Source organism: Parasteatoda tepidariorum, chromosome 2 (genome assembly GCF_982258835.1).
Source record: "Parasteatoda tepidariorum strain Cologne lab strain chromosome 2, Ptep-v5.0, whole genome shotgun sequence".
In the NCBI taxonomy this organism is placed as follows: Eukaryota; Metazoa; Arthropoda; class Arachnida; order Araneae; family Theridiidae; genus Parasteatoda; species Parasteatoda tepidariorum.
The window spans coordinates 131,927,593-131,943,078 of NC_141756.1; positions in this window are offsets into that span (position 1 = coordinate 131,927,593).

The window sequence follows — 15,486 nt, forward strand, 5'->3', positions numbered from 1 at the left end:
ATTTTTAAGTCCCAAAAATAAAAACAATTCCACCACTTTCGATAGAGATAAAAAATCTTCCTTCCAATAAACCTTAGCTAAAGAGGGGATCTCACAAATATATCTCAATTTCGGAAGGTTGTAATAGTTATGTTAAGTTGTATTTATCCTACTGCGGCAGTAGCCGAATTTGAAATATTTTTTTTTCAGACTCATTATTTACGAACACATTATTTGAACAGAACTAATACATACAATCAATCCTCTAGAATGATCATTTTCCATTAACCACCAGTTGATAAAATGCAAGAGCAGAACAAGAACTGTTACATTAAAAAAAAATTAATAATAAATTTCGTATAGAAAAATATTTTAAGTCATAGAAAAGATTTTATGAAGAAAGTGGAAATAAAATAAATAAAATAAGCAGAAGAATTAGGAGTATTAAAAAAATTATTAAATTAAAAATATTTTAAGTAATCTTATTTAATTAAAGATTATTAACCAGAATTAAACATTACAGTTTATCTACATTCAGAAAAATAAATAATTCTTTCCCCACCAGAGCCCCATAAGTATACCGTCATGTACAGCAATAAGACTAGAGGTCATTGAACTGGGGTAGTAGCCCCGATTTTCCCCAACTCGAGTGCACTTGCTCTAAGAACATTCAGCCTACAGTAGATCAGTGCAATTTAAATTAAAAGCAATACACGGGTTTCTTTAATCATACAGTTCGAAAACTCCAAATCCAAAGTTAAATATTTGGAAGTAAAAGAAAAATGTACGAAAAGTAAAAGAAATTAACTTTTAAACATTCTAAGGTAATACTAAAAGGAAATTTGGTTATAACTTCAGCTATACGTCAACAAGCTTTGAAAATAAAATATTAAATTCAAAAGTTAGAATTTTATGAGAGCTTTAAATGCTTTCTATGCAAACAGTTCATATATTTTATTGTAAAGAGAAAAATAAAGTAAAAATTCATAATTTAAAACTATTAAGTTTTAATTTTCATCTATATTGTCTGTTATATACAGATGTCACAGAGTTTAAACAAGTATCAAAAGGATGCAATCAAAAATATGGAGTTCAAGTTAAATTTTAATCGTTAAGAAATGAAACGAACAGAAGTATACATCAAAATTTAAAAATTGATCTAAACAATTTTAATAATCTGTAATTTTAAAAAGATATTAAAATACTCTCATAAAAAGTTGAAATTTTACATAAAATCTATTAAGAAATATATTTTGTTTAAATCTAGAAGATTTGGAATACTTTAATATTGTCAAAAGCAAAGTTCTTACAATATTATGTTAAATAAAATTAACTACACATTTTTAATACCGCGTTTCCCTCCTTCGCATGCTTTCATGCTTTATAAAAAAAATTATATGAAACTAACCCGCATTTGCATTGAATGGAGAGGAAAACCACGAAAACCCCCCACGGTTAGTCTCACTGCAGGGGGACTAGCCTATGATCCATCTACCACTGAGGATATTTAACGTCAGGACATTGATTGGTGTTAGCCGGGTACGGGATTCTTGTAGACCAGTCATCGCTGGGATTCGAACCCAGTTCACCTCATTGGAAGGCGAACGTTCTATCCCCAAAACTCCCAAGTCACTCTTAATGGCTTAGAACGTTTACAATCTGATGATTAAAAGAAAAGACAGAAATCTCGTTATATTAAACTATTACTAGATCTTTGCTGGCATCAGAAACCTGGAGTAGGTGAAAATCAAAAGAAACTAGTCATATACGAGAGCTAAGTTGGATTCTGTGTAACAATGATGGGGGCAACATACAGAGAGGCAGATGTTATCCATTACAGTCAACTACAAATTTGCTGAACACATCTGATTTATCTTCCATAACATTTAGAGCACTAATTCTCTTTTTTTTTTGTCGTGGCACTCTAAACGATTTCGAAATTCAATGTGAAAGAAAACTAAATTAGTTTACTTATCTGTAAGACACTGTAAAATAGTTTATAATAATTTTGAATGAGAAAATATGTACTACAAAAACAGTAAGTTTATTAAGAGATTCCTTACATTAACTGTTATTTTATTATTTTTTTGCTAGTTATTAATTGTTAGCTTGTTTTTTGTTTGTTATGCTTTGCTAATTTGCTTTTATGACTATTGATTGCATAGCTTATTTTAATTGTTGCCTTTTATTTCCTTTTGAAAGTTATTATTTATCTTGCTTTCTTTTGTTAATTAATAATTTTAATAGTCATTCAATTTCTTATTTCAAGATTGGCAGAGACAGGACCATCGCCTACAAAGATGTTCACACTCTTAAAATTTATAAAAAGTATATACTTTAATTTAAACTTTACTCGTGATAAAAAAAAATCTTTATAATTTTTACTATAAACATTTCTAAAATTTGGCGACGCACAAATGGAAAATAGAATTCATGGGAAATAGAATACAACAAGATGTTCGCGTTTTCAATACTGTACAGGAAAGTTTCTCATACAGGGTGCGTTCTGAAAGTAATGCGCGTGATTTTATTGTGACGCGACTATCAATCGCAGCGCACTCAGATTGGTCTAAAAATGTGGTGGGGGATTTGCCCTTCCAAACAAGCCTGGTTTCAGGTCGCTCCGAGTAGTAGGAGCAGTAGGACGTGTCTTTGCGCTAAGTCTTTTTTTTTCGATCGAGTCACAGCGTGATGGAGTGTTCGCTGGAAAGCGATAAAGTTTTGTGTGCGGTTTGAGAAGAATGCGACGGAAACTCACATTCTTCAAGACGCCTTTAAGGTGAAATGCATTTAGAGATCTCAGTGTGGAAGGCGGTACAAGGAGGGTCGGGAGAAGGTCACCGACGAGCCTCGTTCTGGACGCCCAGCAACAGATGAAAACGTGTGTGTGAAGTTTTGAAGTCAGACCATCGTGGGTCACCATTATTAATGGTTACCCACTTATTGACCGCAGCCAGGGATGATTGACTTCTGTATTCTACTGGAAACGGTGTCTCTACGATCAGTCCACTGCAAGACCAGATTTCTTTAAAGCAAGTCAGAGGCAATTTATATTGTTGGTTGTGATTAACAGTATACAGCATGTACAGCTCATTGTGATTTCATTTACTATCATTATATTGCACACTGAATCCTATAAACCATTTTGTAAAAGCTAGTATATTTTCAGACAATTTTGATTTAGCCCAGGATTTTGAACCTTATATAAGCACTGGATAGAAAGGTTTTTGGCAATTTTAATTTTCAATATTTATATTTTCTAATATTAAACTAAATTTTCAAATTAAGAAATTTCGGTATTAAGGAAGTGTTGTCCGTTCATATAAATCTGAAGCTTTTAAAAGCTAATCTTAAGAGCCTGATTCAAGTTAAGCTTAAAATTGGAAAAATATCATAAGTTAATATTTTCAAATGTCATATCCTATCCCTTATCTATGAACAATAAATATCCCGGAAAATATTGTGAACGTCGAAATCGATTCCAAGCACCTATAAACGTTCTTTTTCTAAGATTAAACTTTAGTACAGAGCCGGGTGGCTTTTCAGGGCACGGATTGGTAACCTTTAGCTACAATCCAGGACCTTACTCTACCCTACCTCAGCCCTTCAACTAGAGAGGGAAAAATAATTTAACAGTCAAATATATTTAGCTGTAAGAGCCAGAGTTCTTCAGTGACTTAGGGTCACGGACATGTGGGCTAGTATCACATGTCCAGGACCACCCAGTTCTTTTGACACCCTGGCTCTTACTGCACTGAAAGAACGGAAAAGTTCCGAAACGGCTAAACAAGCGTGAAGCTCGAAGAGGGAGCAGAACGGCCGTGTACCACCCCCGATTCGGATTTCACACTTGTTTAGACCAATCCATTGAAATTTTTCCGTTTCATAATACGTTCATCGCTTCACAACAACACTTGTCAAAAAATTTTTTTAGTAAATATCAGACAAAAAGTTTTAATTGTGAACGTTTATAGTCTTAAAATTCCCTAATGCTTGAAAAGTAATTTGTGCACTTGCTGCTTCTTAGATAGTCATTATAAAATACAGGCACTTCGACTATTTACTGACCTATCAAAAATTGTGAAAGTAAAATACTGAGAAAAGCATTGTTGCTGTAAATAGTTCTCTAAATGGATTTTATAACCTTTCACTTCTTATAAACTTCGTTCAATAAACCTAACTTTGAGTTTACGACTACTAATATTTAACTCCGCAATTTAGTACCCAGTCCAGAAGACAAGGGAACTCCTGGATCAATCATTGGATGAAATTTATCTTCGTGGAGGACTTTTTTAAATGGAACTAAACCGCACTTGCGTTAAATCAAGAGAAAAACCGCGAAAATCTTCGATGGGTAGCTTGACGGCAAAGAGGCTCTAAGCCATGACCACTCTACCACTGAGAATATTTAACGTCAGCACAATAATTGGTGCATGCCGGGTACGGAATTCGTAACGACCAGCCATATCTGGGATTCGAACCCTGATCATCTCATTGGTAGACGAGCGCTGCATATCCCCTGAAGAACCACGGTTCTCTTAATGGACTAAAAACCTTTTTTTACAATCAAATGATTGAAAGAAAAACAGAAATCTTGTTATATTTAACTCTCATTAGACCTATGCTCCCATGTGGCTCAAAAACCTGGGCTATGTGAAAAATCGAAATAAATTGGTCATATTCGAGAGATAAATTAGATTCTGTGCACAGTTAGTAACAATCTGATTTATCTTCCATAACAATTAGAGCAGTAAATTTCAACCTTTTTTGGTCGCGGTACACTTTTAACTATTTTGAAATTTGACGACACACAAAGAAAAAAAAAAGTTTAAAATTTGTTTATTATAAACCCTATAATAAATAAACTGAAATAGATTATCATAATTTTGAATGTGAAAAGAAATATGTACTACTAAAACAGTACTTTTATTATTGATTTATCGAATGTTTATTTAGAAATTTCTCTCTACCAGTTTATTTCTAGTTCAGGAAGGATGCTGGTCAATTTAATATTAGGCACATAACTCAAATTGAAATTTGAGCACGCTAGTCGTTCGCAATTTGGTCGAAATTTTAATAGACTATAATTCTAGATTGTTAACAAAAATGGTGAAAATTTTGATTGTAGTCCGAAGACTTGAAATTCTGTTTTATCAAACGCTCTGCTGAAGTTATTCTGAGCACTCTAGCTCGTGTAGAAACTGAGTCAAATGTAAATTAATTCCCTCTTGAATATAGGGCTATAAATTTTGTTTGTTAAGGCGCAAGAAACTATTTAAAATTGTGTTTTAATTGGTCACGGAACGGTCGGTCACTGCTGTAACTAATCATAATTTGCAAGATTCTAGTGTAAACATGAAATTTTTAAAAAGTAGAGCAAACTCGTTATGAGACTGGTTCATAATAATTTCAGTATATGCGTACAAGGTCTTGTAAAGCGATGTAATGAAAGAAAGTAAATTTATGTTTTTTGATGTACGTCAAAAGCGTCACCATTAAATGATTTAATTTCGATTTTAGTCAGAATTTCTGGAGAGAGAAACAGCTTATTCTTAGTTACACGATACGGTTAAAATAAAAGGGACTTCTTCATGTCAGACTAATGTTTCGGGGGGGGGGGAGTTGATCATTAAGTTCGTGGTTTAAATGGAAGGTGATAACATTTGGTGATATTAACAGTGGTGACATTTAAAAATATGACGCATTTGAGATATATACAAATATGAAATATCTGTTTCAGTACCTTCATGGTATCTACTCAATAAAAACTATCCCTAATTTTTCAGTAAAATTGAAACTGAAAACTTTACTGGTTTAACAACTTGAAATAATTTACTACAACCTTTACTAAAATTTACATTCAAAAATTTCGTTTGCAAGCAATTGTATCCTAGTTATGAAATTTTATGTTTATTTAGTTACAAACTTTATACACTATCTGGCCATTAATGACCGGACACCCCTCATTTCGGATACACGCGGCGTAGGGCCGCCACGCGCCTAAATCACAGCTTTAACCCTTCTAGTAAGGCTATCCACTAGGTGTTGGTACACGGCGGCAGGTATTGCCCGCTGTTGCGGCAAACACTAACTCCAATTAGTTTGCGCCACCAAAAGTATTCAGAATATGTAGGTTACTCTGAGTATGGCAAGAGAAAAAAGAGAGAACTGAAAATATCGTTGAATTGGCTTCTTAAAATATCTTTGGAACGCTGTGTTTTGTTTTTGTTTTTTGTTGTTTTTTTATTTAAAATAAATGTTTTGTTTTGCCTGTTTTTAAACGTTATCAATCAATAGACAAGATGCCTCTCACAAACACAGTCAATCCGGTTAGGAACGACACCCGCCATTCCTCCTGTAACATGGCGAGGAGTTGAGTGGTGGTTTTGGGGCATTGTGGTCTGGCCCTGAACCGGCGCTTCAACTCATCCCAGCGATGCTCAATTGGATTGATGTCGGGACTTTGGGATGGCCAGTCAAGCTCTTGCACCTCCATTTCATCAAACCAGTCCGTGATGGCATGTGCTTTATGAATGGCAGCGTTATCGTGTTGAAACACAAACGGGCCATTACCGAACTGTTGCAACAGGTTGGGAAGCGCCAAATTGTCCAGGATGTCTCTATACCCTTCTGCGTTCAGGGTTCCACGCACTAACACCAAGGCTCCAAGGCCAAACCATGAGAAACAGGACCAAACCATAATTCCTCCACCGCCGAACTTCACAATGGGGACAATGCACACCGGTAGGTACCATTTTCCGGGCATTCGCCAGGTCCACACTCGTCCATCAGGTCCACATCTCGTTTACCTATTATTTGTGTGGATACCTGTTCATACCTACAGAAATTACAAAAAGAAAAAAGAAAGTGTTTTGTAGAAATGTATGTATCAGTCAAGGTTAGCATGTGGTCAAAAAGGGGTGCCCCAATAGTGGGTCTCCTACTTTTCACCAAACCCACCTCTAACCTAAGAGATAATGATGTGGCACCGAGAGTCCATTTGTAGGGCTCAATAACATCACCGTTATTGAGCCATTTTTCGAAAATGTCTGAAATCTTCCAGAAATGTGGTAATCTCCTGGTGTATAAAAATTATCTTTATAATATATATATAGAAAATATACGAGCGAAACAATTTATTGGACATCAATTATAGGGCAAAATTGATGATGAAAAAAATGGATTTATAAAAAATCTCATGAAAATCAAGGCCATGCACCAGATTTCGACAAAAGGAAAGAATTTTATAATAAATTGAGGAGTAGGTTCGAAGCAGAATTTTGTGAGGCAGTACCCAAAATATACAGGTAAGCAGTTTAATTTAATAAATATTATTATCTTCATTATAATACCCAGCTTAATATTTTACACTGAATTCGCTTTTAAAATTTTTCAATGGAATTTATACGATTAGTATTATTTAAGCATTCATTTCATTTTAATGTTTTTGATATCTTTGTTTGATATAAGTGTAAAATAATTGAAAATTTAATTAAAAAACTCATTTAAGGCCGGAAACAAGAGTTATAAATCACATATTTAATAAGAAAATTGCTCATTCATTTTATTCAGTCAACAGACATTCAAAACTTTTTAAAGTATTAAACATATTGCTAATTTATTAATAAAATTATTTTTATATTAATTTCAAAACATAAATTTTTATGTAAATTTAAAAGTTTAACTTGTAAATTTATAAATGCCATTTAAAAAACACACAAACAAAACGCATTCATTCATCCACGGATCGAAATTTTGACGTGTGCCGGAGCACGATCTAACTCCAATCCAGAACCCCCCAGACGTATCGACTCACTCGGAAGAGTTTGTGACCCCGACAGATTTAGAGTGCACCTTGCACCAGTTATCTGAGGATCGAAATTGTGATATCGGATCCTTCTCAGGGAGATTTCAAAAATTATCCCAATATTAAAAATGTGTAATTCTAGTGCGACGGAACTACTACAATTACTTCAGATCAAAAATGAACGCTCCCTAAAACGCACACACATGCGCAAATGACTAATATGTGAATATTGAGTCGCTGTGGCTTAGGTTATAGAGCGTTCACCTTCTCATGAGAACCAGGTTCGAATTCCAGTGCTGACTAGTCGATACGAGTCCTGCACCCGGCTTGCACCAACCACAGTGCTGACGTAAAATATCCTCAGTGGCAGACGGATCATGGGTTAAAGTCCCCTTGCCGTCAGACTAACCGTGGATGGTTTTCGTGGTTTTCCATACATTTATCGCAAATGTGGGTTTGTTCCGTCAAAAAAGAAACTTGAAAGCAGCTTATGAGATATTTTTAAACGAAGCTTGACCTTTCCGATTAAGATTTTATTTAAAAGCATTAAAAACTAATTTCACGGCAAGTTTGCGGTGAGTTAAAATTTTTAATTAAAGTTAATTTTTTCGATTCGAATTTGAATGTTGAAGCGAACTTTTTATGATGTCTGGCTACCACTTAAAATCACAACTCTGGCAGGAAAACAAATTTTATAATAAAAATTTTAAACTTTCCAAAACAGAATACATAAATGGTAGACAATTTTACGTTATTAATTTATGTATCGAGATAATTAACACTTTTTGTTTGCAATTTATGAAGATAGTTCTAATTATTGAGTTCACCAATGGCCGCCTACGATCAGCTCAACAATAGAAACGATCATTACATTTTAGACTGCATATTAGGTACAACAAATGAAATTGTTTTTCAAAGGATTCATGTTTATAGCACACATTCATTGAAAACTTGTTTAGTAAATATCAGGGCTCGCCAAAGTTAGCCCTACCCGAGAAAAAAAAACAGTTTTTTTTAAGGAATGTTTTTCAAACTTTCTTTTACTAGATCAAGAGATTTTTCTTCAAAAGTAGAAGAATTGTAAATTATTGTAATTTAAATCAGGAGTTTCCAAACAATTCAAGATCAATTAATTTGTTGATTTAGCTTTACTTATTACACACTTTAGCTAAATCAATTCGGGTTCAGCTCGTTAAATAAAACTAAATGCTATTAACTTATTTTTAATGTTTGTGCCCTTAATTAGAATAAATATATAAGGTCTGCTTTCATGAAGAACACAATGATTGAGGTTTGGTAAATCATTTTCCGTTTACATATAATTATTAGTATTATATTCCTAATAAACGAAATTTCATAACAATTTCTTAATTTTTTGAATATCTAAACAGTTTGTACCGATTTAAATTTGCTTTATTTATTATAAAAGGAATTTAAGAAAAAAAATATGCAATTTAAAAATGTCACCAGATTTTCGTAAGTGAACTGTAAGATATATCAATGAATGAAATAAAGTTTATCAATGAAACTAATTAATATTAATTTTTCACGATTCCATCAGAATTCAATTAGATTTCAGAAATTGTTTTCCCAGTTCTATTGTGAAATGTGAAAATTAAAGTTCTTATATTTTTCCTCATGAAGTACAAAATTTCAAGAAGGAAGTTTTCAGGCTAAAATACATTAAAAGTCAATTTAACTTATAAATTATTAATTTATTCATTTTTTAAGGTACTTGTAATAATTATTTATAATCAATTATTTATAGTCATTTATTATATACTCCACCATAACAAAAATTTGATTTTTACTATTATTCCAAATTAAGGATTAAAACTAAAAGTGATTTATTTTCTCACATAGTCATTTTGTAACACTATTTAGTTTTATGGAAAACTCTGAAAATTGTATGTAACTAAATCATTATGCAAATATGAAACAGCAAATAAGTTATATTTATTTATATATTAAGCTTAACATGAGAAAGTTTCCAGTCAAAATGTGCTATTACTTTGAAATAAAATTTTCAAAACTGTTATTAGGAATTAACTTATTTTGCTAAACAATCAGTTTCGAAAAAAATTTAAATTTACAGTAAGCGAAAGCTGAATAGAATTAAAAGCAATTACAGCTGTGACGGGGAGAAAATTTGAATTGAGTAATTAGGATCTTTTAATTGAATAATTTGAAATTTATGAAACAATTTGTTTTTCGTTAAAAAATAAAAATCTAGAAATTCAAAAATTCTCCCCAAAAATGGTTATATTGCAATAAAATAAGTGACAAATTCTTCGATAATAATAAACATTTAGGTTTCATGTTACAAGAAAAATCACGCAAAATTCTGCAAATCTGAATTTTAGAATTGATGAGCATTTTTGACTAACAAATTAGAATTTCGAAAAATCACGATGTTAAGATCCGAAAAAAATCTGACCTTTTCGGCATGCCAAATGTTTTTTTTTTATCAAGTTTAACAGTTAATATATCTTAAACTAATTATTACATGTTATTTTTTTATTCCATTGTTCTAGAGAGCTTGTACTATAATTTTAGGCAATTAATTTTTATTTTTCCAAACTAATCAAAATTCTCAGGCAACTGTTAATAGGATTCCCTTGATTTTCCCTGGTTAATTGAGTAATAAAGAAAAAAAATTTCAAGCTTTCTTTAAATTATGTTTGCATTAAATACTCTAGTTAATTATTTTGATTTTAGTTTTATCTATCAAATATCAATGTTCCAAATGCATTTAGAAAAAAATTTTTTTTAACTGAAGTTGAACGTTTAAGATCTTCGACAATTAGTTTTTCATTTAATGCTGTACGTTATCCCATTTTACTACTACGTTAATATGGATTTTTTTCTCAAGCAGTCATTTTTAACAAATTCTATTTAAAATTATACTTTATTTAACTTTAGCATGCTTTAACTTTAAACAAAAAGTTTATATAATTGCTTAAGTAACTTTACGAATGATTTTGTATAATACTATCTGACTAGCAGACATGTAAAATGAATTCTTAAAATAAATGTTTATAAACTCTTTTAAATACCCTGATTTTACTGTACTTAAAAAGTCAATGACATAAGCATAAAATAATTATTGCTGATTCGCATCATTTTATAATCAAATTAAACTTTCAAATTCTATACATAAATTAAGTTTTTATTATAAAAAGGTTTTGAAAAATCATATCTTTCTACGAAATAAAACTCAAATTTTTACCCATAACACAATTCATCATTTCAACATATAAATGTGTTATTATACAATGTGCTAAATAAAATTTAGTTTAGAAAAATAATGTATTAAAGTAGGCTGAAATATACTATATATCAAATAGTTAATGAAGTTCGATTTCTTTCCTTGAAGAAAAAGTTTTGTATTTTTTGAAACCCAAAAATTCAAACAATAAAAATTCTGTGCATTTTCGCACTGAATATCAATATATTTCTTTTTGAAGTATAATTAAATCTGGCTGAAATATTTTATATGTTAACCAAGTAAGATAAAACTTCTAATATTTTAGCACTCACGAGGGCTTCAGCATTTTTTACATGGTAAAAGATAGCCTTTATTACTCATGATTAAAATGTTCCAAATTATTTAAACACTGCACACAAAATAAACAAATGACTGCATAGTTTAAAACTGCGAAAAATAAACATAGTGCATAAAGAAGCAGAAACACGTCCGCAACTGAAACACACGACAAAGTGTCTGAAACAGGTTTGCACTTGTTTACGTTCGTGTATTAATCGGTTAACATTGTAATGCAGTACGTTAAAAATAAATACAAATAGAGAAGTCTATAAAAAATCTCTTGAACAATAACGCATTATGTATGTTTGAATATAAAAGTATTGCCTATAAACTGGTGCAAATCATGTCATTATTAAAAAACTACAGTGCTTCTAATATTTTGGTCAAATTATTAAATATTATTAATATAATACCTGATGTAATAAACATTTTACATAATATATCGTCTAATTCATCCAATCGTCAAATTTATATAAAGCTGTATAGACTATCACCAGATAATAAAGATTTTAAATAGAATCTTAGAGTACGTCTAATAATTTGACCAGAGTCTGTAGTTGAGAAATAAAATAAAAAAGCCTGAAATTTTCTTAATTACATTCACTTGGGTGATCAGAATTTCATTGTCATAAGAAATGATTTTTAAGATTGAAAGATTGTCCAAAAGCACAGTCTTGAAAAACTCTGTTCAACATCGACGCTTTGTAATTGGAAGAATATATGAAATAAAGTCAACAGTTTACACACATTTCTGAAAAATCATTTATAATCAAAATGTACTTAAAACGAAAAATATTATTCAGAATTCAATTTTTTTTTAAATTCTGAAATACGCGACAAAGCGACGAAAACCGGTTTATACTTGCTTACGTTCGTGTATATCAACATTGCAATCCAATGCGTTAAAAATAAATATAAATAGTAAGTATATAAAAAATCTCCTGAATGAAAACCCATAATTCTAAATTTAAAAGTATTGTACATGAACTCGAGCAAAACATGTCGTTATTAAACTACAGAGCGTCTAATTTGTCTAACTTTTATATACCGAGTAGCAAGAACATCAGAGTAACAAAAAATAGTTACGAGATTCAGAAATTGAAATGGTTTATGTTCTCCTAACTATAATACAATTTAACTCATTAGGTAAAAACACGAATAAATACCCTGACCTGTTTGAAGTTTCGAACTGTTTCATTTGTTTTGCCGTTCTTCATTTCTTCGCAAATGTTCACTACACTTCCCTCTTCAAACTTTCGATAATGAGTAGAGGGAGAAGGTTTTATAGTACGACACGCGAGAACGCTTCCGATTGCCGGTTTCTTTTGTTTACTTCCAAATCCACGGAGATGCTAAATTAAAGCGTCCCCCAGTGGACTGATCGTTAAGACACGGTTCGTCTTTGTATCCAGAACCCCTGCACATACTCGTGACTAAGTAGAAAAAATAAATTTATGTGGTATTTATGGTAGCAAGGCCTTTTATTATAAATTTTGAAGCTAGGGTTGATCATAATGTTAGATTCTTTTCACACTTTCCTTAGTGTTGTTTCCATTTTTCAATCTGGTAAGCACTTCAAAGTAGTGAGCACACAAGTCTCGTATAAATCACGGAGTGCCTCTCTGACCGAGTGGTATCATCCGTTAAACACAGTGTGACGCGTGTAGGTGGCGGGTTCGAATCCCGTCTTAACCCTGGATGTATTCTTTGTGATGTCCTTCTCTAAATTGTTCGATCTGTCTTTCCACTTCATAAAGGTTTATAAGTCTAAATTGAACAAACAAGCCTACAATGTATGTCACTTCAATAAAGCAATAAATGAAGGATAAAAAATTGAGTAACATTTTTGATACGGTTTCGTCTCGGAGGCCAAGAAATCAGTGCCTCGTAGTGTAAGAGAGTTACTAGGTTTGTTACTCGTGTTTCATTAGAGCTACACGAATGAATCATTGGCGATGGTCTGGGATTCGTCTTTAATGATGTTCCGTAAACAATGTTGGCGTATGTTACACTCTGCACTGACACAATATATATCAGAGGGCAGATGGTAGTAATCCACCGATCACTTTAGCACTACTCTATCCTACTGTACAACTGTGGAGGGAATTTTTCGGCTCTGAAACTGCAGGTTCACGAACTTGGGTGATCCATTAAGACACAATCTTAATCAGTCATCTAGTCTTCAGCTCGGGGAATCCAACCAAGACTTTATGTTTTATTGCTTCGTTTAACAGCATTTTTATGGGCTTACGACTACTCATGCTCAACTCATTTTGAGCCCAATTCAGAAGACAAGGGAACTCCTAGTTCGAGTATAGGAAGAAATTAGCCTTCGTGGAAAACTTTTTGATGAAGCTAACCAGCATTTGAGTTACATGGAGCGCAAGACCACGAGAACCTCCCAGCCTGGCGGGACTTTAACCCATGATCCGTCTACCACTGAGGATATTTCACGTTAGGACTGTGGTCGGTGCAAGTCGGATGCGGAATCCGTATCGATTGGAATTCGATCCCGGTTCGCCACATTGGAAGGCGAACGCTCTATCCTCTGAGCCATCGCGGCTCACCCAAGACTTTATGAAGAAAGACTTGAACAATCACACCTACTGTTTGGCAGTGTGACGCGTTCCAAAGGGTACCAAAATACTTCAGCGCTTACCAGTGAATAATATACAAAAGTATAAATAAAGTTATATCTTAAAATTAAGATTCAAAGAAACTACGAACTTGGTAAGTAAAAATTTTATTTACGTCGCACTAGAGCTGAAAAATTGGTGACAGACGGGGGAATCTAACCCCGAGGATGATCTGAAGACATAATTTTGATCCTTATCAGAGGTCATGTTGTAAGACAAAATATTGACATCGAATTTCCTCATTTTAACCTCTTTCAACACATTATTATATACTTACATGCATAGTAGCCTGTAGGGCGGCATTGTGGGCCCAAAATTAGGCTTATAATTATTTCCTCTGGTAGGGTACACTAGTACACGGTAATATAACTGATCCAGTTTGAATATTATGGTTCAATATTAGTGGGCAATATAGGGCCATATTGTAATGCAGAATATAGACTTCGAATTTTCTCATATTAAAGCTAATAAAGACACTATTATATAATACATAACCCATATGGCTGTGAATTTTAATTTGTATATAATTTTACTCATTTATATTCATTTTGAATCACGTATTTTTACAGCTTACAGTATACCCGCAATCCGGTATGCACACACTCAAATTCTTTATTTTATTGTATGTATAGATTATTTGTTGTCTTAACCGATGGCTTTCCGTTATTAGATTAAGCAAAGCACATTTTTAGTAGTTCATCTTATTGAAATAAAGAGTAACTATAATCCGCATTATGTGGAATAATGATGTTGCTTTTGGCAACTTATGATGTTTTATAACCGTCGTTGAACAGGAGGCCGAATTTTTTGGTTTTACGACAGCTAATGTTCAACTCCGTAGCCTTGTCATTCTGAACCTAATCAATCCAGAAGACAAGGGAACTCTTGGATTTGTACCCCCAGATGTATTGATTTGTTATGGGAACATGGAGGACTTTGCGACTTGACATATTTAACGTGCACCAGTCACCATTAACCACACTTCGGTCGGCCTGGAATCGAACCCACGAAATCTTGGACATGGGCTCAGTGCCCTACCAACCAGGCTATCTCGGCCCCCACTTTCCACAGTCAAGCTACTTTCTCCTCTTTTTATCTATCTACATAATAATTGTATCATAAAAACTTGCAGTATTGGTGCAGCTGTAATCAGCACCAGACTTTACTTTAAACTGCGTTGTAGCTATATAAGAGTATATTAGGTACCTAGTAAAACTACACCATTACCATAATGCGTATTACCAAAACCAAGAATCATTGATGTCAATTATAGGATGGTAATTTTTAAAAGTATCCAATACGAGCATTTTTGTTTTCTTACTTTTGCTTTATCAGTTCATAGCGTAATTTTTAGTTCAATTAGTGTCTATTACCAAATTTAATAAAGCTAAAAATGCAAAAATATCTTCTTGGAGTTAAGAAATAATAACCTAAGATAGAACATCCCGTTCATAAAAAATAGCCTTCCTTAGTGTCGAAAAATACACTTGATGTTGATCTATTGAATAACTTGATGT